This window comes from Protopterus annectens, chromosome 4.part0, assembly GCF_019279795.1.
Source record: "Protopterus annectens isolate FY-2018-M chromosome 4.part0, PAN1.0, whole genome shotgun sequence".
Taxonomy (NCBI): domain Eukaryota; kingdom Metazoa; phylum Chordata; order Ceratodontiformes; family Protopteridae; genus Protopterus; species Protopterus annectens.
Window position 1 is genome coordinate 554,390,172 of NC_056733.1, and position 24,769 is coordinate 554,414,940.

The 24,769-nt window shown below is 39.9% G+C and overlaps 1 protein-coding gene across 1 annotated transcript in view; it reads right to left on the reverse strand.

The window, feature by feature from the left end:
* The window catches only part of GRK3 (G protein-coupled receptor kinase 3), a 2,112,642-nt gene that overhangs the window by 1,961,466 nt on the left and 126,407 nt on the right, over positions 1-24,769 (reverse strand). The window lies entirely within an intron of this gene.

Below are 24,769 nucleotides of genomic sequence, written 5' to 3' on the forward strand. Positions count from 1 at the left end.
TTTCAGTTCTCAGGATTCCACTTTTACCTGGAATAATTGTGTGGTGCAAAGAAAACTCAACACTTCACTTTTGCAGGCCTTAAGTTCAATTTGGAATTTTAGCCTGTAACTTATAAAACAGTCTCTTTGTTGATATGTTTCAGAAATACCCAAGCAGATGGCTGACTGCCTTGTTCATAACTTACTAAAGCTGTACAATTTCATTTATCTATTTTTTTTATTTTAATTTAAATCCTTTTTATTGTAAGCTGTGGGGGAAGCAGTATATGTCCAGAAACAGACATTTTGTGGCCCATCCCTACCAGAAAACTCCTCTTACTGTTTCCTGTTCCCTTTAAATCTGTACAGCTTGCTTATACCAAATTAAGTCACTTAAACGAAAAGCAGGACTTTTGGAGTTGGAGCAGGGTTACAGTGGCGCAAGCCACTTCACTGTGAGCAAGTCTTTTTTAATCAGACCCTGTATCATTAAGGATTTTTTAACTTTAAATGAGGATGAAGTTGATGTATCTCATGACTCACAGTGTAAAGTACTAATTCATGATGCAAAAACATTCTAAAAAGGCCATTCCATGACCCAGGAGCATAGACTCTACTTCCTGTTCAGGTAACAAATGCACACATATGTAACATGTCTACCAGGAAAAAAGGTAAGTGATGCAAAACAGAAGATAGCAATCATAACAGAAAATCATTCCTATAATCCTTTCATATTAGTATAAATGTTCTGAGACATTATACTGTTTACAGCTCAAAAGGGAAATAAAAAATCAGTTCAATATCATCACTAAAATGAGATGTTTCCATAATTTCTGAAGCATATTTCATAGAATATTTCCTTTTAGCGATATTAGTAACAAAATCACAATGGCATTTTTATGAGGTTTTGTAATAATGAAGGCTGGAGTTTTCTTGACCACTAACTGCTATAGATAATATACAACATTGTTTGGCATAGGACAGGTTTCATCTGCCACTTCAGTTCAGATTGCTATCACCTACAGATTTTAAAGTAGTAACTAAAGACAGATCACATATTTTTCTTATTTAAGGCCAGGATCTTATGGAAATAATTTAAAGAAAAACTGTACATGGCTGCCACTCATAAATGCTACAAGACATAACAAAGTTACATTTGGAACCACAAATACAAGGACAACATTGGTTATTTTAGTGCAGTATCAAGCCCTGATAGGGTGATGATGACTGGTTCCTTATTAAACAAGGATACAGACTAAGCATCTGCTGGATGAAAGGCAATAAGAAAAGCAATGGTGATGGCCTCCATTTGTGTTAGAACAACCTACCAAATTCAGATGTTTAACTTCAGCAACAGCAATAATAAACATGATAGTTTCATTAATGTATTAAATCTGTACAACAAAGGAATGGCTCTGCTTGTTGTCTATAAGTCATCCAGTTGTAAACTGACAATTTTCAATCATCCTTGGACTTTAACTACAAAGTAGCTGTTGGTGATTTGAATTTATCCTGAACATTTTAGATTATCACAGACATGGCTGCTGTCAAGCATATGCTATGTACACCATGATATTTACTTTCACTTTAAAAAATCAGTCGCTCATCTTTGTGAAAAGAGATATGGTAGAACTGCGTATGTATTGTGCATTATAGTTAAATATTTTGTTAAATCACTTTTTTTTTTTCAGAATGCCTTGTAGACTAAATGGGCTTTTTGTTTCTTTCTTTCAGTAGTGAAAAGGTATATTGTGTCTGGAGACATGCATTATCTTGTGTTGAGATAATGGTGGTGATTATACTTTTGGGAAATATTCTAGACATTATGAAAGTCGGGAATGTAATTCCAAAAATCCTGATTATGCCAGTGATCACGGATAAGACAGCTCAGTAAAGAAAATGTGTTAATAGGCTCCGGAAGGGCGAAGAAGGAAAATAAATGTACAGCAAGATGACAAAATGCACTCAGTGTTATCTGCGCCATTAAAACTAAACTGAAAACTAATAAAAGCAACATGGGCAACCTCTATGATGTCAATTAATAGAGACTACAATAAAAAACAGAAAATGTTGATAAAATAAAATGAAATAAAAATAAATGTATACAACTACAACACACACAAAAGGTATAATTAAATCAATGTTTTCTTTACCGAGCAGTAATCATTTCAGTTATTAATTATTAATTTTGATCTGAGACCTATGTGTTATAAGACAAGTGTGGAGAACAGCAGCCAATACAAAAATAGTTGTCAACATTAGTACTTGAGATAAGAACTGGCCATTGAGCAGTTACAGAAATTTGAGGTATCATTAAAATCAAAAGGAATGTGCAGCCCTATAAAAATATACCTAGGAAGGCATCGCCCAAATACATGTAGCTTTCCTTGCAAAAGGAATGTTACTCATCAAGAAAACAATCATTCTAAAAAAATGGAAACTTGTAGGTTTTTCCAGTTCTACTAAAAAAAACTTATAAAAACTAGTAAACGATTAAGCAAGATCAAACGGCAAGTTAGAAATGTCATTAAAAAGTTTGAGTCTGACCTTGGTACGGTATAACAAAAGGTATCTTTATACTTATATTAAGGGATCTGGACTATATAATCACATACCTGTCACTTTACATGACAAAGACACAAGTTTCTCACTGTCCACAGCATGCTGAAATTATATGAAAGACATTTTGGCAGAATCCTTTTGCTCATCGTCACATAACATCAACATACTGCCATCCAGATTAATTAAACTGCATTGCATTCTTCTTTAGATGTTAATAACTTGTCCACCTACATGAACAATCTCAGCCTCACAAGGCATCAGGTCATCATAATATTAGACATCATTGCAAAACTGGCTCATAAATGACTAGAATATCATTGTGTACAAATGTACTGTAAATACCAACTGTAAGCTCTTTTCTGAATAACAAATGACATTTGCTTTGCAATGGAGAGGGGGTGAGAGAGTTCTGGTAATCTAAGGCTTGAGCTGCAAGTTTTGGTGTGGTGATGGGAAGGGAAGGGAACCCTGATATATTCATGGTTCATTATTCTTTGGTGTGTGGCCTCAAAGGCACCTGGGCTTCCATTTCTGGTCCCCCCGCCTTTTTTTTTTTCTTGTGAGTTAAATTTTTACCTTTTACCTGCTTATTTCTTCTTACCATTAGCCAAAGGGTAACATTTACAGGGATAATGTAGATTACATCTTGGGATAGATGAATGAAATAGTTGTCTAGCTGACTGAATGCCTTTCCCCTTCTATTCCATTTTATCAAATGTAAACAGTGCTGGGGAATCAAAGACCAGACTTTTGCCTAATGAGCCATCAAAAAATGACACTTTTACATCCTAAAGTGGAAGCTGCATCCACAATCAGGGATGTCAACATAGTGATGGACCCTGTGGCAGCAGTTCTAGATTCTGCAGCCATAGATAGGTTCCTAGGTTGTTACTAGGTATGCAGTCCGGGAGACCACTGAGGAACCAAGCATAAGTTCCTACCTGTCCCAGAACATTGTCTGGTAAAGTTATATGCTCATTCAAGCAGTAGACAAATGGAAGCCAAAGGAGCTAAACCTGAACTGAAGGACATAGCTAGTTAACAGTTCATTGCATTAATCCTCCATGTTAACAACTAGGTGAGTATCATAGGCACACAGTCTAACAATTTGTGAAGCCATCTAGGCCTACTAAATAATTTCTCTCTTCATACCTGCATCAGTTATCCCTTCAGCCACCTGTGTCAGCTGTTTCAGTGCATCGGACTACTATATTACAATATGAATCTGGCTCTGCACATCTGGTCGGCTGACATGTACACTTTTTAAACAAAAGGTCTATGACACATCCCTTCTAGTCACTGAGATATGTGTTAACATTTGGAATCTGTTTGGACCATTTTCAGGATTTGGAGATACCACCAATAGATCTACAACAGGATTCTAAGACAGGAAAAAAACAGACCATGTAAAAGCAATATGGCTTCTTGTGACCAATGGAGTGAGGGCTTGTTTCCAATGAGGATGCAGTAGTTGCATCCTCCAAAGCTTCCATGGCAGTAGGAATGTGCACCATCTTAGGTGCATCTAGACCCAGAAGGCCAATACCTTTTCCTCTGGTTCTATTGAGTTGGTCAAACAATTGCATTATTAAAGCCTGTTTGTGATGAAAAATCTGGTCAGTTGACTAATTTTATTTTTATTTTATTTATTTATTTTACATTTATTGACTGGGCTAGTCCAACTGGATATATGTCCATTTTCAGTAGAGGCCCGGGGAGAAAAGCGCCACAAAAAACACAATTTCAATTATACTATGTGACATTTACAAATGCAGCTACATTTACAAATATTTTGCCATTCATTACATTTCATTGCATTTCTGTAAACAGAGACATGGTACATTTCAGCTATGGTTATCCATTCAAATATTTCACTAATAACATTTTTACATGTAGGAGAACACTCTCTTTGTAGTTTGCAGAAAAGCAACTAGCTTATACAGGTATGGTGATTAGTACCCTGAGAAAAATGAGGTAGTTAGGGTTAGAACAAGAGCATAACCACTAACTTTGAGAGGATTTCTGTCTATACAGCTAACTTTGAGAGGATTTCTGTCTATACACACTGAGCAGAGTGGAAGAGGGGCGTTGACTACAACTCTGACTTGAGATATATAAGTATCCTGTTTTTTGGATTATTTATACTGATTACTGTTTCTAGCAATTTATATATAGCACTTTTTATTGCCTGCTGCATAGTTTGTAGTGTATTGTATTGCTATTAACTAATCTGCATGGGTAACTGATTTGTTTGCAGTTAAAAGCATTCTGTAGAGTCTCTTTGCTCCTTTATTTGTTTAAAAACTTTCATTTTGTGGCTTTCTGTAGTGTTCACTGTCTGTAGGCTAATAGCTTTAGTATTGTCCTAGTTCAGATTTGCTGGCTCTGGGCCTGTTCGTTTCTACAGTGATTGTTCAAAGCACATGAACAGGCCATCTTGAATTAGCAGACGCCTTTATTTACCTTGGCTAGAGTGTGTTAATTGGCTGCTGGCTAGTGGGGGCAGGTTCTTTTGTGCTTTTTTTAAAAAAAATGTTGTCTAAGGTTGTATCTTCTGGTATTTAAGCCCTAACTTTAAGAGGATTACTGTCTATACACACTGAGCAGATTGGAGGAGGGGCATTGACTACAACTCTGACCTGAGATATATAAGTATCCTGTCTTTTTTGGATTATTTATACTGATTATTGTTTCTAGCAATTTATATATAGCACTTTTTATTGCCTGCTGCATAGTTTTTAGTGTATTTTATTGCTATTCACTAATCTGCAAGGGTAACTGATTTGTTTGCAGTTAAAAGCATTCTGTAGAGTCTCTTTGCTCCTTTATTTGTTTAAAAACTTTCATTTTGTGGCTTTCTGTAGTGTTTGCTGTCTGTAGGCTAATAGCTTTAGTACTAGTCCCCACCCTCCTTCCCTGTTCGTGTCTTGTTGTTATACTTGGTGGCTTTGCAGTTGCCCGCCCGTACTACAAATCTGATCTGGGACACTCCTCCCAGTCTAGTGTCATTAGCTCATTCTACCTAATACACAGAGAACATCTAAGAACGCCTTCTGTTTCTCCTTTTTCCCTTTCAAAAAAAATTGTCTGAATCTCCTTGTGTTCTGACTGTGCTTCTCAAACATTTTGGAAATATAGAGTATAGTTTAGGGCATTTATTATAAATGTAATTGCCTTAATATTGCTACAACTCTGCTCTAGGTTGCACTGCATCTGAATTGTATGTGTGTTTTAGCTGCTTTTCTGTATAAATAGACTTCTCTGTATATGTAGACTAGCTACTTATTCTGCTGTATTACTGCCTCTTAAATCGTTTTTCAGTTGTGCATTTGCCTTGCTTCATTTAAAAAGTTTTAAATTGCTAATTTTGCAGAATTTTAATTGCATTTACTGTTTAGGACTACACACTCAAGTGTGTTAGCCTTTTCTGTGTTTATTTACTGTATTATTACATTGTTTAGCCTGTTTCAACAAAAGAAAATACTATCTTGTTTGCTCATTTTCCACCTTTCCTAGCCAGTCCATATCCCCGGCTTTGCTTGTCTCTGGACTTTATTTCTGTGTTCAGAGCTATCCAGACCTTGCTAGGGCAGAGGAAAGTCCTACTGCTTACCAGTGGGAGTGGTGAGCATTGTACTGCCAATCTAACACTAGAGGAGTGGTTTCCAGCTCTGAAATTGTAATTTTATTAGCCTTTTTGGGCTGATTTCTATCCCTTTCAACTTTCTGGCTTAAAAACACATGTGTTTGCACATTTTCCGCATTGTGCAGCACTGCGAGGCTACAGTTAAACTATTCCAGGTGCTAGAAAGCCTGTGCTTCAAATTTTCCCTTAGAACTAGCTGGTTTCTCAGTCGTAGCACTAAAATCTGAACCCCTGTGACTAGCACTTGCTCTAGAACCTGCTGGAAAGCAATAGGAAGCCTGAAACTGATACAAGCACTCAGCTCTCCTTGTCAATAAGGAGAAATTAATCATAGGCACTAAACAGCCTATAACTGCAAAGTACCTTGCAAAGATAAGGGAAAACAGCTCTTAAACTTTACAAAAAAGCACCTAAACAGGCATGTTCAAGGGTTAGCTTCTGGTGATTTCTCCTGTCCACCTGGTGAATCTGGGCATACTGGGACAATGTGGCAACTGCCTCATGTACATAGACAATCCTCTCCTCCTACCACCCAACACTACAACCTGCGAGAGATGTACTTACATAGCCAAACTGGAAGCAAAGCTCTCTCTGGCCAAGACTGTGCTAGACAGTCAAGAGGAGAAGGTTAACACCTCCACTACACCTCAAGCAACTCATAGCCCTTCAAAACCCACACCATCAGCACCCACACATAGCATCAATAAACCCACATATGTGAAGGCCCTTAACATTAACCTGCCCAAGCAACAAGGACCTCCAAAGCTGAAATGCAAACACCAGTCACAACCAAAGTGACACATAGCTCACAACACCAGTGTGCCACCCAACAACAGCCCCTAAGACAAGACAATGTACCCAACACTTTAGTCATAGGTGACTCTATAGTCAGGCACACTGATGTCCCACTCACCAGGCTGAACAAGAAGAAAATTACAGTCAGCTGCCTGTCGGATGCCAGGATCCGCCACATAATGCATGCACTCAAGTCACTCCACAACAAGTACAAATACAACTCTGTCATTGTCCATGCTGGAGTGAATGACTTGGTTGGGAGGGTGGCCTAATGGTTAAGGTGTTTGCCTTACAAACACAGGGTACAGGGTTTGGGATCAGGGGGGATGGCTGGCTGGCTATGGCTGGCAGGGCAGTTAGCAGTAAGTATCTATATATCTCTGAATCTAAGTACCTCCCTGGACTACATGAAAAGAGACATGGAAGAGCTCTTGGATAATGTGGCCCAGGCAGGTATGACCCTAGCCCTGAGTAGCATCCTGCCTTCCCCCAGAATGATACCACAGTATAAGGACAAAATGATTGATTTCAACAACTGGCTAAGCTTCTGGTGTCATTCAAAGGGGATCCAGTATCTGTCTGCCTGGGAAGACATGATCGACAAACTACAATGCTTTGTCAGAGATGGTCTGCACTTGTCACCTCTGGGATTCAGGTTACTGGCTAAAGCTCTTGCCACCCCTATAGTGCCTTTTTTAGGCAAGGTTCAAAGGATAAAACCATCACCATAACAGATACAAGCATGCAAAATCTGAAGGTAATGCTACTCAATGCGAGAAGTCTAAACCTCAAAATGCACTTTCTCGAGGTACTCCTAAAAATGGAGAACATCGATATCTGTGCCGTAATTGAGACCTGGTTCAAGGCTCCAGAGAGCACCCCTGCAATAGCAGGCTACAACTCTTACCACACTTTTCGGCCACAAAACCAAGACCGAAACACTAAAGGTGGAGGAGTGTCCATATTCACCAAGGATATTCACATCTCCAGGCTAGTTTCCCAACCCAATGCATCTGAAATTCACCAGGTGCAACTAACACTAGGTAAGACTGCAATCCAAATTGTAGCTTGCCACAGATCACCCACCATGCCCCAAGATTCTCACTACACCTTTCTAAACATACTGGAAAATATTAAGATACAATCAAACACCCTAATACTGGGTGATTTCAACTACCCTGTCGTTAACTGGGAAAACTACTCGGGTACCAACTCCTTTTCCCAATGGTTCTTGGAATTCATAAATTCCAACGCCCTGGATCAACTAATCCATTGTCCACCAGGGGCTCCAATATCCTAGACTTGGTCATTACCAACATGGGAGATAGATGCTCCACCCCAGTGGTTACCCCCTCATTGGTCAGGTCTGACCATAAGCAAATCACCCTTGACATCCACATCCCACCTCCACCTCGCAGTAAGGAAACCTCCTTAAAAAACTTCTCCAAAACCGACTTCATGCTACTGAAGTCAGAAGTGACAAACTTCATGACAGCCATGTAGACGGGATCTGAAAGTTCGACTGTAGAATCCTACACTAAGGCACTGTACGAGCACAGGTGGTCCCCTGCAATAAACAAACTATACAACAGAAGGAAGAAACTGTTGCAGAAAAGAGGAAAATCCCAGGATGCAAAAAACTCCCTCACCAGCCTCAGTAAGAAGCTGAGATCCCTCATAAAATACTCAAAAGCTAGTTAGGAAAATAAAATTGCCAAAGATTCCAAAGACAACCACAAGGCATTCTATAGTTATGTCAAGAATCTAAATGGCAATGCTCAGATCTGCTCTGAGCTACAACAGAATGGCATTAAATATACTGATCCCAAGGATATTGCCAATATCCTGGCAGATCAATTTAGTGCCAACTTCACCCCCTCTCACCCCCTAAAGGGCCCATCTCAATACCAAAAGATTGCCAAATTCCAGTAATCATGGCCACACAGGTAGAAACTGCACTCTCCAAAGCTAAGAATACAGCATCCATGGGACCAGATGACATCCCAGACTGCCTCAGGCTTTGTGCCCACTGAGTGGCGCACAGCTACAGTTATCCCACTCCACAAGGGGGGATCTGCCTTGGATCCTGGGAACTACTGTCCCATCAGTCTGACAAGCCTGATCTGCAAGGGCATAGAATGCATTATCATGGAACTTATAAACAAAGACATTGGCAACCTTCAAACACTGGACCCCACCCAGTTTGGGTTTGTGAAGGGCCGATCTTGTCTCCTAAATCTGATTGACTTCTTCAAATCAGTCTCCAGAGCTGTGGATGAGGGTAAGGCGGTCCACACAGCCTATCTGGACCTCACCAAGGCCTTTGACACCATCCCCCACTCTGGAATCATAGATAAACTTACTAAACTGGCCATAAATCCCTACAGCACTCGATGGGTTGCCAACTGGCTTGCTGACAGAACCCAGACTGTAAAAGAAGCCAACTCCAAATCCAGCTCCAGACAAGTGACAAGTGGAGTACCTCAGGGTTCAGTCCTGGGACCACTCTTGTTTGGCATCTACTTCTCTGAAGTACAGTCCAACACTAAGGGACTCTAGCTAACAAAGTTCGCAGATGACTGCAAACTGGGAGTCATTATTGAATCCCCAAATTATATGGATATTCTACAAAAGGGCCTTACAGAAACAGATGCCTGGTGCCAGAGCTATGGGCTCAAGCTTAATCCCAAGAAATGTGTAGTTATCCCCTTTGGAAAAAAAACATGTACCCATGAATTACCAGATAGGTGGCAGTACACTAAACATCAAAAGTGTGATGAGAGACTTAGGGACACAGGTGGACAGTGGTCTCACTTTCGATAACCACATCACCACAACAGTCAGGAAATCCTTCTATGTGGCACACCTCATCACTAAGGGCTTTTCATCCAGAAAAAAAGGAGGTCATTGTCCCACTGTACTCATCCTTCATTAGATGCATTATAGAGTATAATGCCCGGTTTGGTATGTACCTCACAAGACACCGCAACAGCTGGAAAGGCCACAGAAATACCTCACTAAAAGAATCACAGGCCTAAAGCAGATGCCATATGCTGACCATCTAAAAAACTCCAGCTATACTCTGTGGCATATCGTCTACTCAGAGGCGATCTCTGCATAACATACAAGGCCATGTCAAACCCTGATCTGTTTGACATGTTCCGTTTAAAGAAATCCCAGTCCCTCAGAGCCACATGCTCCAGGGATCTAAACCTTGTCATCACAATGAACAAAACATGCTGGAGGGATAGGTTCCTGACCCAGAGACTCCCCATACTCTGGAATAGACTGCCCATACATGTCAAGCAGAGCGCCTCATTGGCATTCTTCAAAAGGAACCTTGATGATTGGACGGGAGATAGGAAATTCACTCCGGGGATCATGTCAGTCGCCCTGCTACACAGGAGTCCAGAGAAGTAAATATTGTGGGAAGAAATATCCAGGGAATTGTTATGGCTAGGCTTGTATAGGCCCTTGGGCCGATAGCCTAGTACCAACCTATGAACCTATGGACCTATGATTTAAGATATGGTTTCAATTTGCTTTTAAATAGTGTTATTGAGGAAAGGGAAGTTAGATCTCTGAGGAGGGAGTTCCAGGTTTTGCCCACAGTATTAGCGAACAAGGAGTCACCAGCCAAGTTGTTAGCTTTACCTATTTGTGCAAGCAGTCTGGTTGATGAGCATAGGGTCTTGAGGTTGTTATAGGGGGTTATTAGGTTAGTAAGCATTGGCATGTTTGTAGGTTGATACAGGATTTTGTGGGCAAACATTAACTGATCAAATAGTAGTAGATTTGGCAATTCTAGCCATCCTAGCTGCTTATGATTATCACAATGATGGGTTCTGAAGGCTCAGTTGCAAATCTGGCAATATTATTGTAGGAGATTGCTAGCTTGTTCAGGTTGTTTTTACATAGTTTAGTATATATAGGCGAGGCATAGAGAAGGGTAGAGATTAAGTTGGTACGGGCAATGGTGGTCCTGGCTAGTGGAGTCAAAAAGGGTTTAATCCTGTATAGAGATCCTAATTTTTTGTTAACTGTTTTTATAGTTCTGTTAATATGGGAATCAAAGGAAAGGTTGTTGTCAATTAGTACCCCAAGAAGTTTAGTAGCAGAATCAGGAGATATAATAGTACCATTGCTTGATGTCACAGTAAAATTAAGTGGGGAGGCCCTACGGGTGGAAGTAAGTAATAGCAGTTTTGTTTTTTGTCTATTGGTTCTATTATTGAGTCTTGTGTGATTTAATTATACAGTAAGAAACATGCAGATGATATAGATGCTTTAGATATGTACATTTACGTTGTTTTAAGCAGAGCTTGTGAGTAGTTTCATCTCAGTCTATAGTATGTTGGCTGGACTGGTTGCTATCTTTTAAAGACTGCCATACAGTGAGTAGGGCAACTATTCCCTTTCTCCTTTTCTCCACTATTGTGTGATGTTGGTTGACATATATAAAGTTGCAGGGACATAGGGGTGCTTGGCCCAGACAAAAAGTGTGTGTGTGTGTGTGTGTGTGTGTGTGTGTGTGTGTGTGTGTGTGTGTGTGTGTGTGTCTGTGTGTGTCTGTGTGTGTGTGTGTGTGTGTGTGTGTGTGTGTGTGTGTGTGTGTGTGTGTGTGTGTGTGTGTGTGTGTGTGTGTGTGTGTGTGTGTGTGTGTGTGTGTGTGTGTGTGTGTGTGCTTGTGTGCATGTGCATGTGACTAAGATGTCTTTGATAGAGAATGCACTGTGTTTGTTTTTTATAGAAATCAATGTGGTGTGTAGCATTCTGAGGTTCCCTATTAAGTCAGCGAACACACTAAACTGCGAACGCTGCTTAGTCAAACCTTCTTACCTGAAATGGCAAAATCTCGAAAGCACGGAACACCAATTTTTTTCCTAGGGGAAAAAAAATCACTGGGCCATTTTCGGGAATTTGCCATTTCCTCCACAGTGGTGCACTCTTGGAGTTGGTATATTTAAGTAGGGGGGTGTGGGGTGTGAAGCCCCCCACTTTATTTTGTGGGTTTTTTTTTTTTTTTTTTAATGGATCAGCGATTTTTTTCCCTGTGAAAAAATTGCTGATCTGTTTGTTCAACATTTTGTTTTTTCGGTGTTTGTGGGTAGATTATATAGCATTCGCAATTTAATATGTTTGCTTATATCATATAAACCCGCACTCTAGACGATGCGTATTGGTATGCAAAAAATTGTGTGTGTGTGTGTCTGTTGTGTTTTTTCATTTTGTGATGGATTTGGTTTTAATTTCAATCTAGCAAAATGTTCTCCTCTTCTAAGTAGCCAATACTACCTTAACCTTCTATATTTTTATTTATTTATTTTATTTTATTTTATTTATTTTACATTTGTTAACCGGGGGTGTCTGACTGAGCCAAAAAAAAGGCCTTTTCAGCAGGAGGGAAAAAAAAAAAAAAGAAAAAAAAAGACACATTTTTAGTTATTTTATTAGACATTTATTTCCTTCCCTGTAAAAAAATTGCTGATCTGTTTGTTTTTTTGTTTTTTTTTTTTGTGTGTTTGTGTTATATAGCATTCGCAATTTTAATATTTATGTTATATTCATATCATATAAACCCGCACTCTAGACCATGCGTATTGGTATGCATATATGAAGTGAGTCTTCATCTTAGATAAAGTATCTCTCCACTAGATGTCCTCTGTTGAGTAAACAAAGGAAATGGTGTTTTCAGAGTTTTTATCAAACCATAAGGGGAAGACATCTGGACAGTCTAGGCTATGTCTTCTTCCTCTGACAACTCTGACTCATGATAACAGCAGAGCTCTACCTTGCTCTTTCATCTGGTCCAGTTTGGGCTGAAAAGTTTGTATACAGGTCAAATGGTCTTATACTAGTTTTATACCAGTCTAAACTAGTTCTGCGTGGGAACATGGAGTGGTAACTTGGGTCATTGATTTTGGTGTGGTATGGTGAAGACATTCAAGACCTCTGTCTTAGTTTCATTGATGTTCTTGTGCACTAAAACTGAGGCAATCTCATCTTTCAAATTCGAGATTAAAATACAGCCCCAAACACCAGGGGTTTAAACAGAAATTTGCATTTTGTACTCAAACCTAACGTTGTTTCCCCACCATCCACCTATCATTTTAAAAAATATACTCAAAGTGCTACCCCCAGACATATAGGAAAGGGATACCTTATTTTTAGTTACCACTATTTCTACCCATAAAAAGCCATTTTTAGAGGTTTATTCCTTTTAACAACCATACTTTTTATAACTCTATACTGTAAACATCCAATTGGTTTGACATAAACTCTAACTCCCCTACATCTAGCATTAACTTATATGGCTTTACACAACCAATTACATAGTTCTAAACTTTCTGTGTTTTTTGAGTGTTGAAGTTTCCAAAGGATGCTCAGAAAAAATGTACTCATTGCAGTACACTGAGTATGACTAGCTACACCTTTGCCAAACACCCACGGCAAGGCCTCCAGAGAGACCAACATCACTAAGGGTTCAGCTCATGATGATGTTCCAGGGTCCAGTGGCAAGGCAGCCTCCAAAGAAGTGTCACTCTAGGCCTTAGGTAAGGTAAGCATGAGAGAAAGGGACTCCACAAGTATCCCACTAGAACTGCCATCCTCAAGCCTAGGGCAAACTCCAGAGCCTATCTGGGCTTCCATATCCTGTTTCTCCTTCTCCATACGGAGCTGCATCAGAATTTTTTTTCTTAGATGGGACACTGTAACTGATGGCCTCTTACAGCCAAATGAAATTGTAGTCTGGCACAAGACCTAAAGTTTCACCTTATCATGGCAACTTTGTCGTACTAGCTCCATTTGTCGGAGAGGCTTTCTAAGAAGCCCAGAACAGGTACTACAGCAGGCAACTTAGTGATCTTAAACCAGACAAAAAAATACACTGCATGTGAAAGTTTTTATGTGGCATTTATCTATCACCTCTCCCAGACATCTGGGATGGACATACCTTAATGACTGACAATTGACAATACAATGCTAGCATAGCAAGAATATATAAAATATATATATCAATAAAAAATGTGGTCCTCAGTGGGTACTTATCTGCACAATTTTGTTTCTAGGGTTGAAATGCCAGCCTACAGTTAAACTGCATCCAAAACACAAACTGTGGCAAGAAAGCACAAGGGCAGATGGACATCATATTTATAGGGGAGCATGCTGACATTCTAAGGGTGATAGCATCTGCCTGGCATTGTGACGGAAGTGTGCATAGCTCTAACATCTGAGCTGAGCATCAAGTCTTTTGCTGTGGAAGTTGGAGTTGAATGTGCTGTTTTCAGGATGAAAATTTTAAAGGCTTAACTGGTTGACTCGAATTAATGTATTGGCAGTTTTTTCCAGTATAATGTATGAATCCCAAGTAAGCATAATATCGTGAATTGTTGGTGGCCAGTGGGATGTTCCCTTCAAAAAAGCAATAGATGTGTTTAGAAAAGCCACAGTTGAAGATTGAGGCTCTGAGTAAAAACTCTAACTGGCCGTAATGTGTATTTTAATTAAGGAGTAAGTGAGACCTGAATCAAACAATTCAGACAAATATGACAGCAAAATACATAAGGGCATACTACTCAACTGTACAGATTTTTGCAGAATGTCCAGATGTTTGGCACATACTTTTGGTCCATTCCTCATAAATTTTGTGGTTCTCTGGCAGATCAGTGATGACTAAATTCACTAAATAAAGACAGATATTTGAGTTTCTGACTTCATATCCTTATACATAGTAACACAAAACCTTTTACTCCAGCAACTTTCTAAGTTTGTGAAAGTAATGTTTAAAATTTGTCCTCATTTTTAGGCCTTTGTCCCCCATTATTTTTGGCTTTGTCCAGATTTGTTGTGCTAAGAGGTTGAGAGGTATGAATAAGGGTCTGTGGAAGGTGCCACAGTTTTGGTACAGCCTCAAATAAAGTGTGACCATTTTTCTTTGAAAATAGATAGCCTCTGAAAATACATGAATATGGAAACTACTGTTTGGAAGAAAACACTTGTTATCAGCGTGACAGTACAAATCAGTTCTGTAGAGGTAAAAGCAATGTTTTGAATGAACATAGACAAAGAGTACTGTGTAACAGATAAGGGGTTCACAAGTGCAAACCAGACCCATCTGAGACAAAATGGAGCTATGACGACTCTGGCATTATGAAGCAATCACAGTACAGTTATCTGAATGAATTTCACACCAGGGATAACTATAAGAAACACACAGAGGAGATCATCTGATAATTTCTGAACCAGAACAAAATTAGTTTAACCTCCTGGTGGCTACATTAAGGAAACTTAGACATTCTGACATCTGCTAGGATGGTAAATAAAGTCAGCCTGTTGGAAAATGGTTTCAGTCAACTGCAAGGTACAGCACCTTCACATCTTTGTGACAAAGCAGACAGAAATTTATTTTCCCACTTGTTGATATACCATACTACTGTCACAATGTTTGAATGTATCCCAATTGCCCCCCTGAGTTAAGAGATGACATAATGCCATCAATGTGAGTTTCCACAGTTTTCATTTCTAGAAATCTGACATCAATGTGCATTTTTTTGGGGATGAGCAAACACTCTGGACTGTCTGTCCAGTATAACCCCCTCACCCTAGGACAGATCCCTCCATTGTGATCATGGCATCTGGTGTAAGAAGTTGAAAGGGGCTGCTTGAGTGAAGGCTGGCTGGATTCATCCACAAAAAAGGTGATTTTGAAATTATTTGAAAATGTTAATGAGATAAGATAATGGATCGATGTACTATGACCACTTTCACTGCCCACTGTAAACCTGCCATGTGAAACCTAACACTTAAAAATGGAAGTGACCATAAGGCCTAAGTCTCTGCAAAAAGTCTCTGATGGTATATACGGTGATGGCAGAATACTTTTTGCTGTTGTTTTAGGAGTATGTATTCTGTTATACAGCATGAAGGCTTATCAAAGGTTTGTGTTCAGTGTACATTCTATAAAGGTAAAGAACTGAAATAGCACTGTCAGAAGCGCAACACATATCACACTTGCCTTTGGTGCAGAAGGCTATGGGTTCTATTCCCACAACAAGTAGATTGATTGCTGGCACTGCATTGCAGCATAAGCAGGATGGTGCACTCCTGAGAATACCATTCTTTGGAAGAGATGTTAAACCGATGCCCCATCTGTTTGAGATGGTGGTAGCTCAGGTGGATATAAAATATCCCATGGCACCTATCAAAAAGAGTAGGGGAGGTTTTCTGATGCCATGGCCAAATTTCCCCTAGCTGTAAAAATACCAAAATGAGTCTCCACTGAAAAGACGTGCTAGCCTAGAGGGACTAACCTGGTCAATTAAAACTAAAAATAAAACTGATGGAGGCTCAACTTAGCCATATTCACCATAATTCCTAGAAAGCTGAACTGAAGCATAGACTCCTCTCTGTTCACCACATTTGACAGTGATGGAGCAGACTAGCTATCTATGCTAGGAAGATTTTCACTCCCTGCACTTTCTGTTTATTTGCTAAAATGGTTATACATTTGGTTGAGACCTTGAGGATGTGATGAGACCAATTGGAACGGTTATGAACTAATACTGGTTGGATCATCCTTAAAAGTGAAAAAACTTCATGGACCCTTTTATGATCTTTATCTGGAGATAGGCATTTGCGTGGTTTGACAAGTACATTCAGACTCCTTGTAACAGACAAGGTAGTTCAGATGGCTCCCTGATCATCAGAACGGTATGATTCATGATATAGAAGCTTCTCTAACATGCAGTCCTATGGCTGAAATCTGGCTTTTTGATCCATTGTCCACACATCCAACCAATCTGTAAAGACACAAAAAGACTGTATTTTTTGTTGATTTCCCAGCTGTATGTTACTGCTTTAGCCTTCTCACCCATTTCACCGATAAGTTCTTAAATTATAATTTACTCTATAATGCACAGCATATTTTCTGGAAGCTCTAGTGCAGTGTAGACGTAAGATGTACAATCCCTGCTGCTACTCTTACATCCTTGATGTATTCATACACCCACCCCTTCATATCCTATAAGGTATGTCTGTACTGGAAGGATAACTAGTGTTCTTTTGAATCCTGCAGCTGTGAACTGAACCCTTTATCCATTTAGCCACATATCAAATGTTAGAAAAAGAGTTTGGTTCCTTCGAACTCCTGTAAACCAGACATTGCTACTGAGTACCCCTAAAAAGGCACAACTGTGCCCAGTGGGCTTACTGGGTTAACATATACATAACAATAATAATAACCCTGGAGCTAGGAGGTAGAAGCCTGTCCTCCGAGTACTGTGATACATGCAATATAATATTTTTGCAGATAATGTCATTATGACAACATTGGGTGGTTACCTGACTTTTGAAGCGGAACCCTGGAATAGTGAGATGAAAACTATCCATTTGACAATCTGATCACATGAAGAAAGTAAGTCATCCTCCTGTGTCCTGTCAATATAACTATGCTGGAGTTTGGAATAGGTCCTTGCACCTATAAGGTGGGTACAATAAACCACACAAAGAGTACACAAAGATCACTACATTGGTCCAGCTACTGCTATCCTACAAATATCTGACACTGGTTTGGAGTTCAGGACTGCAATGCCAAGGGCTTTTATCCACATGGTCACCTTACTAATAGTTCCATAGGTTCATAGGTGTGTACTAGGCTAATGACCATGAAACCTTTACAAACCTAGCCCATAGGATTACCCTGGCATCGTGCCACCCGACCTTAGATCCCAGTGGCTCTGTCAAGTAGAGCCACAGCAGTGATCCCTGGGGTGAATTTTCTATTTCCCATCCACTCATCAAGATTTCTCTTGAAGAGGGCCAGTGAGGTGCTCTGTTTGACATGTATGAGAAGTCTATTCCATAGCATCGGCAGTCTCTGGGTTATGAACCTGTCCCTCCAGCACGTTCTGTTGATTGTGGTAATGAGGTTGAGGTCTCTGGAGCATGTGGTGCGGTGGGATTGGGATTTCTTTAGATGCAGCATTTCTAACAGAGCTGGGTCAGACATGGCTTTGTAAGTCAAGCAGAGATCGCCTCTAAGTACGCGATATGAGTCAGAGAATAGTTGGAGTTCTTTGAGTCTGTCCATATAAGACAAGTGTTTAAGGCCTAGAATCCTCTTTGTGAGGTACTTTTGTGGCTTCTCCAGTTGTTGCAGGTGTCCAATGAGGTACATGCCAAATGCGGCATTGTACTCAATGATTGGCCTACTGAGGGAAGAGTAGAGGGAGACAATGATCTCTTTCTTCCTGGATGCAAAACCCTCACTAATGAGATATGCCACATGGAAGGACTTTCTGACCACAGTGGTGGTGGTTGAAAGAGAGGTTGCTGTCAACCTGTGTTCCCAGATCTCTTAAAATGCCTTCTGTGTTCAGTGGACTACCATCAATGTGGTAATTTATGGGAACCGGGTTTTTCCCAAAGGGGATGACAATACATTTTTTGGCAATGAGCTTAAGGCCATGGTTCTGACACCAGTCATTGATCTCAGTGAGGCCTTTCTGTAGGATGTTAACATCACTTGGGGAGTTAATAACAGCTCCCAACTTGCAATAATCTGCGAACTCTGTCAGCCAGAGTCCCTTCGTGTTGGCCTGGACTTCAGAGAAGTATATACCAAACAGGGGAGGACACAGGACTGAACCCTGTGGGACTGCACTCTTGACTGGTCAGCAGTCTGACTTGGAGTCAACTACTTTCACACTGTGGGTTCTATCTGTGAGCCAGTTTGCAACCAACCTAGTGATATAGGGGTTGAGGCCTAGCTTACTGAGTTTTTTATGATTCCTGAGTGGGGAATGGTATCAAAGGCCTTGGCCAGATCAAGGTAGGCTGTGTGAACCACCTTGTCTTCATCCACAGCTCTGCTGACTGACTCAAAGAAGTCGACCAAGATGATCAGGCATGATCTACCCTTCACAGAACCAAACTGTGTGGGATCCAGAGTTTGGAGATTCCCTACATCCTTGTTTATTAGGTCCATGATGATGCGTTCGATTATTTTGCATATCAGACTCTTTAGGCTAATGGGGCGATAATTCCCAGGGTCTGTAGTTGCTCCTCCTTTCTGGAGAGGGATGACTGTAGCAGTGCACCATTCAGTAGGGACAAAGCTGAAGTGAGGCTGTGACTGAACAGGGCACACAGGTGAGATGCCAGTTCACTCTGCAGTTCATGTAGAACACAGCCTGGGATATTGTCAGGTCCCATAGAAGCTGAGGAGAGGGTTGTCTGTGTACATGAAGCAGTAGCTACATTGCCTGAGGATGTCCAAGTTCACCAGGTTAATAGGAGAAAGCACAGAGAACTGACCTTTAGATATGCCTGGAGGGGTGGGCATTAATAATAAGTACTGGAGCTGTTTCCTTGTAGAACGTTTAGTGCTAGTAGCACTTTTGTGTGCTACAATAATTGTTACAAGAAGTCTGGTAAAGTGCTAGACTAATAAGCTAGTAAAAGTGCAGTAGAGGAGAGCACTACCAGATCTAACGGAAACGTTGAACAGCAGACTTTGGCACTGCTCAGAAGCTTACAAACAGTCCTGGATACAGCAAATCTGTATCTGGACTCGACTAGTTACAGGAAAGGTGGGAAACATGAGCAAACACGGGCTTTTAAACCAGAAAGTTGAAAGAGATGGAAAGACTGCCCAAACAGCCAATAAACTACAATTTCTGGGCCAGAAACCACTCCTCTTGAGGTGGATAGGCTACCTAGTACTTACCACTCCCACTGACAAGCTAGAAGGCTTCCCTCTGACACAGAAATGCTTGGGGGGCTCAGAAGCTTGAGGATCTCCTGCCCTGCCAAGTTAAAACATGCAACCCATATGTAACGTAGTCTGACTGGGCTAATTCCTGGTACCAGCATCTTTTGTTTTACAGCTTCTCATTCTCTCAAGTTTATTTGTATGTTGGAAGGTGTTTCCATAGTCCACACAAATGTTGTTCACCTCATCATGTTTCTATATTTTATCTCTGAAGACTTGGTGCCATTTTCTGTTTAATTTGTCAAGAGACAACAGCCATGTATAAAAAGTACAACATAAAACACCAAAAAACACATGCAGCTAAATTTAATAGTCTCACAGGAGGACAGAAACAGAGTGCTAGTAGCCATCAGTTATTTAAAAATATGCAAAAATAACAAGCTAAAGTTCTGAATCTGCATCCAGACTCAACTATTTGATAATTAAGAGAAGGAAGGCATCTTCAGGTGGGGATTTTGACAAAGATCATCCTGAAATATTTGCAGATGAGTAGATTTGGTATGCCAAGTGGGTAAAAATATGAGCCTCTCACATCAAACCACTACAAAACAGGTGGGGAACCTGTCAACACACATTAAATAAATAAATTAATTTTATTTATTTATTGAATTATTTGCTTGTTTGAATGCATGTTTGTTCATTTGTTTGTTTTGTTATTAAACTGGGTTAGTCCCGCTAGCCCACTTTCATGGGAGTTCCTGGTTCTGAAGTCTTAACTTTTTCGGCTTGGCATTTAATTTTTGTGGTACAAGACTGCCGGATATTTACGTGGTGAAGGAGTATATAACCAGATTGGACACTGTGGTATCCCAGTTACTGGCATCTCCAACATTATTTGGAAAGATGAGCACTTGAGTTTAATGACCAAATGAGTGCCTCAAGAATTCAAATGAACTTAGGCACCAAATTTCTCAAAATCAATGAGGTCATGGGAATAGTCAATGAAACCGACAACCTCCTAAGAATAAACAGTCTGAATCACAAGCATTTCATAACCTTTCTTAAGGAAAAAGGAAAAGATCCTGACAATGTGATTTACTTCAGGCAAGTTCTGTGGCTGAGCAGTGAAGCCACTGTAACCACATCAGGGGATTTCTGTGGAAATAAAATCCTTGATTTGCAACAAAGGCAAAGATGCCACATGCTTAGGTGTGCTAAATGATGTAGTGTTTTTTCATTCATGTCATGGAATTGTTATCAAGCTTATAAATTAAAATGCAGAGAAGGAATCAGCTAGTATTCATTTAAAAGGTGGGACTGCTGCAGAAGCATTCAACAACCCTGCACACAAGTGCAAATCCTACTGAGCAGTGAACGAAACAGAATACACGAACAGTCATTTTTTTTGAGGAATGCAAAAAGTTAGAAACTGCATTAATAAGATGAATGTCTTTGAATTCCCACTCCCAGCTGATCCATATAGTGCTCCTGACCCTATATATTTGCAGCTCATCAAGATTCCAAATAGCAGTGATTTGAAAAGTAGTACTTACACAGCATGACCGTCTGAATTTTATAGTCATGTTTCTGTACAAACATACCCAAAGGTTATTACATTTGTTGCATTTTCGATTGCAAAGGAGGGGGCTTATTGATGGTCTACAGATATTGAAGAGTGGAGTAAAATGAAAGGTTAAGAAAGGTGCAGAACAATTCAATTACAGAGTGAAGTATAGAAGAAAATTAGCGATAGGAAAAGGGTCGAAGGTCCAAATGCATGACCAGCACTGGCAAAATAGTGCCAGTAGTATGAGTAGCACTTGTATATAATGCGTATGTGACAACTTAAAAACAAAATGTGAGGTGAGAGTAATGGAAGTCTGAAAAGAGGCAAATCACCTGCATGTGCAAAGTAAATATAGCAAGATAAATTAACTATGCATTGAAGTGGTTACAGACTATGAGAAGGTCTACAAGTGGAACATAAGGAAAGCACTGGAATTTTGTCTTTCTATGGCACATGATGAGAAGTAATTCTGGTTGAGACAGGACTGGATAGGGCAAATGGATAGGATGTGTGAAAGTAGAAATAAGGAAATGGAAGGATATGTCCAGAAGTAAATCCAGAACAGTAACATTCTAGGTGGTGCGTGAATTTATGAAGGAGTACAGATTCTTGAGTTCAAATAGGAGTAAGAGCACATCAGACCTGTGGAGGCAATGGTATGAGTCGATGGGGGAAAAGAGCTGAGAAGTAAAATGAGAGGAGATTAGGGTTGTCATAATGGTTAGTGTTTTCCTTCCAGACAAGAGGTACAGAGTCTGAATCTCACTAAGAAAAACCTGTTAAGCTTAAAACAGTCCACAAGAGCAGCTATCTTAGTGCTTACCTAAGGGGAGACAGTGACATCAAAATCATCTGTCTGTGTTATATACAGTAGTATGGCATATCTGAATTGTGATGATTTTTATTTATTTATTTCACATTTGTTGACCAGGATAGTCTGACAGGGAAACACTCTTTCTCCCTGAAGGCCTGGAGAGAAAAGCTCCATGAAATACAACTGGGTAAAACAAGATGGAGAAACGCTACACAAATTACAATACTATAAAAAGATTAGTAAACATAAGATAAAGTGACAGGATTTTGTTCTCGGTACTTATTTGAGCATCCTTGTTTCTTTTCTTTTATGATGCATATTGATTGTTTATTTTATATGTGGACATACCTCTTAACCTCTTAGAGCAAGAAATCTGGACAAAGCCATAAATAAAAGTGGACAAAGGCCCAAAAATAGGGACAAGTTTTAAATATTGCTCTTACAAACTTACAAAAATTGCTAGAACAACAGGTTTTGCATTGGCATGAATTTTCTGAAGGATGTGAAGTCTGAAACTGAAATGTCTGTCATTATTTTCTAACATCAGTCTTTAATGATTTTCCACTAACTTGCCAGAAAACCACAATTTTATGAAAACGGACCAAAAATATGAGGCGAAAATCTGTGCAGCTGAAAGGTATGCGATGTGGAATTGAATGCAAAATTTACAAAAAATGTTTACTGACAACAGTTTTTGGCAGCATAGCCTATTGACAGATGTTTTTTCACAAATCAAGATCTGTCCTCAAAGATTCACATCTAGCACTATTCTGCATTGCTACCTCAACTGCTAATGTATACACCAAGCACCCATGTATGAAAAAATACAATGACAGGTCACTGCTAATAAGAAAGACATACCAGAGACGTCAGCATCTGATAGCAAGTTGGACTGTACCTGGTGCTAATTTTCATAGGTTATCTCCTACGTACTTAGCGAGCCCTCTCATGAATTTTACTTACCAAAAAAATAGTTTTAAGCTAGATAAAAACTTTCAGTTATGATTTGCACAGTTATGACAAGAGCACTGTATAAAAAAGATTTCTTTCTGAAATACTTCTGTAACCTCAAATGATGTGTGGCTAGTTAATGTGGGTCACTGCACAAGTCTCATAGAGTAGATTCAAACCTCTGAGCTCTCACTTGCTCCTCAACTATGCAGTAGTGTAGTACCTTACTCTGATGTAGAGTAGATGTGAAAAGCAGATTTACTTTGGATAATATTAGTGTAGCCACCCCAAGAAAGGCAGCATTTACACAACTGAAATTGAGAGGACAGAAACTGAATATGAATGCACTGGTGACACTGACAAGATCAAGATCAATGGCAAGACATGCAACGTCAGGCATAGTGACACCAGAACACACAGCTTTAGGAAGACGCTGAGTACCGTGCTGGTAGCAGCACTGATGGTGACAAGCATAGGGATGATGCCACTGAAGTTACTAACGGTGATGCAGAGATGCTCGGTGCCAACATCAGCACTGGGAGGTCTGGTGCCTGCAGCCTGGGTACTGGTATTGACTGGAAGATAACTGATGTTAGTGCTGAAGCCAAGGGATGTCAGCATTCTACCTCTGGCAACAGGCTTACTACCTGACTCTGCTAGAAACTGTCTTGGCACTGAGGAGATAAGAGAGGGCACAGAAAACCTTTTGGCCTTTGTCTGAGCACCTGTCATGAGTATCTCATAATGCACTATACAAACAGAAAGAGCATGAAGAATTTACAGCATAACAGGCATGGAAGAGGCAGCAATATTCTGAGGTTTAGTCCTGGCTGGTGAGGCTGATTTCATTATCAGAATGTCCAGTATTTTCTCCAGCCTTCAGCCACAGCCTCCTTAACTGCAGTTTACTGAGCCACAAATGGTACCCCCTGTGTGACAGAGGTTGAAGGCCATTTTTTGAGCAACAACACATTCAAGTTTTTGAAAAATTGGTTTACATGAACCCAAAAGAAGCAAAGGTATCAACAGGCTTGGACGATCCTGGTCGATCCATGGCCTAAGGCTGGGTGGAATAAAACTGTTTCCTTAAATAGTTTTGTAGATTTTAGCAAATAATTTTACACATAACCAGGTTGAAAGGAGGCTCTTTGAAGTATTCTGCCCTGGCACTTTAATGGCAGAGTGTTCCTGTTGTAGTCACACTGGCTTTGCTTTACAACAGTAACCCCTGAGATGTGCAGTAGGAAGGCCTGCCCAAACTCCACTCAATACCCAGCACCAGGTGACATTTTCTAAACTGATGAATAAACAAATTGATGTTTTTTTTTCGTCTGCAAGAATATTTATCCGAGATTGTCAGAATGTAGAAAGCAGATAGTGTGGACTTGTTAGTTTACTAAAGAGACACAGTCCACAGTACTTATGTTTTCAGCAACCTCTATATACATCTAATAAGAAGCAGCAGATCTGCATGAAACAATCGCAATGATGAGCATAAAACACAAACATTAACAGTACTTATGTTTTACAGTACTTGGGTTTTCGCCAGCCTCTATATATCACCTTTTCTTATTCAAAGAAAGTTGCATAAAAATGCACATGGACATTGGAGCCCAAAAGAAGAAACTATTTAAAAAGTATTTCAAAAAGAAATGGAAAAGAAAAAGCATGCAGTCAGTGAAAGAAATCTCCATAGCAACGAATAAATACAGCTATCAAATAAGAAACAGTCATAGTAACATA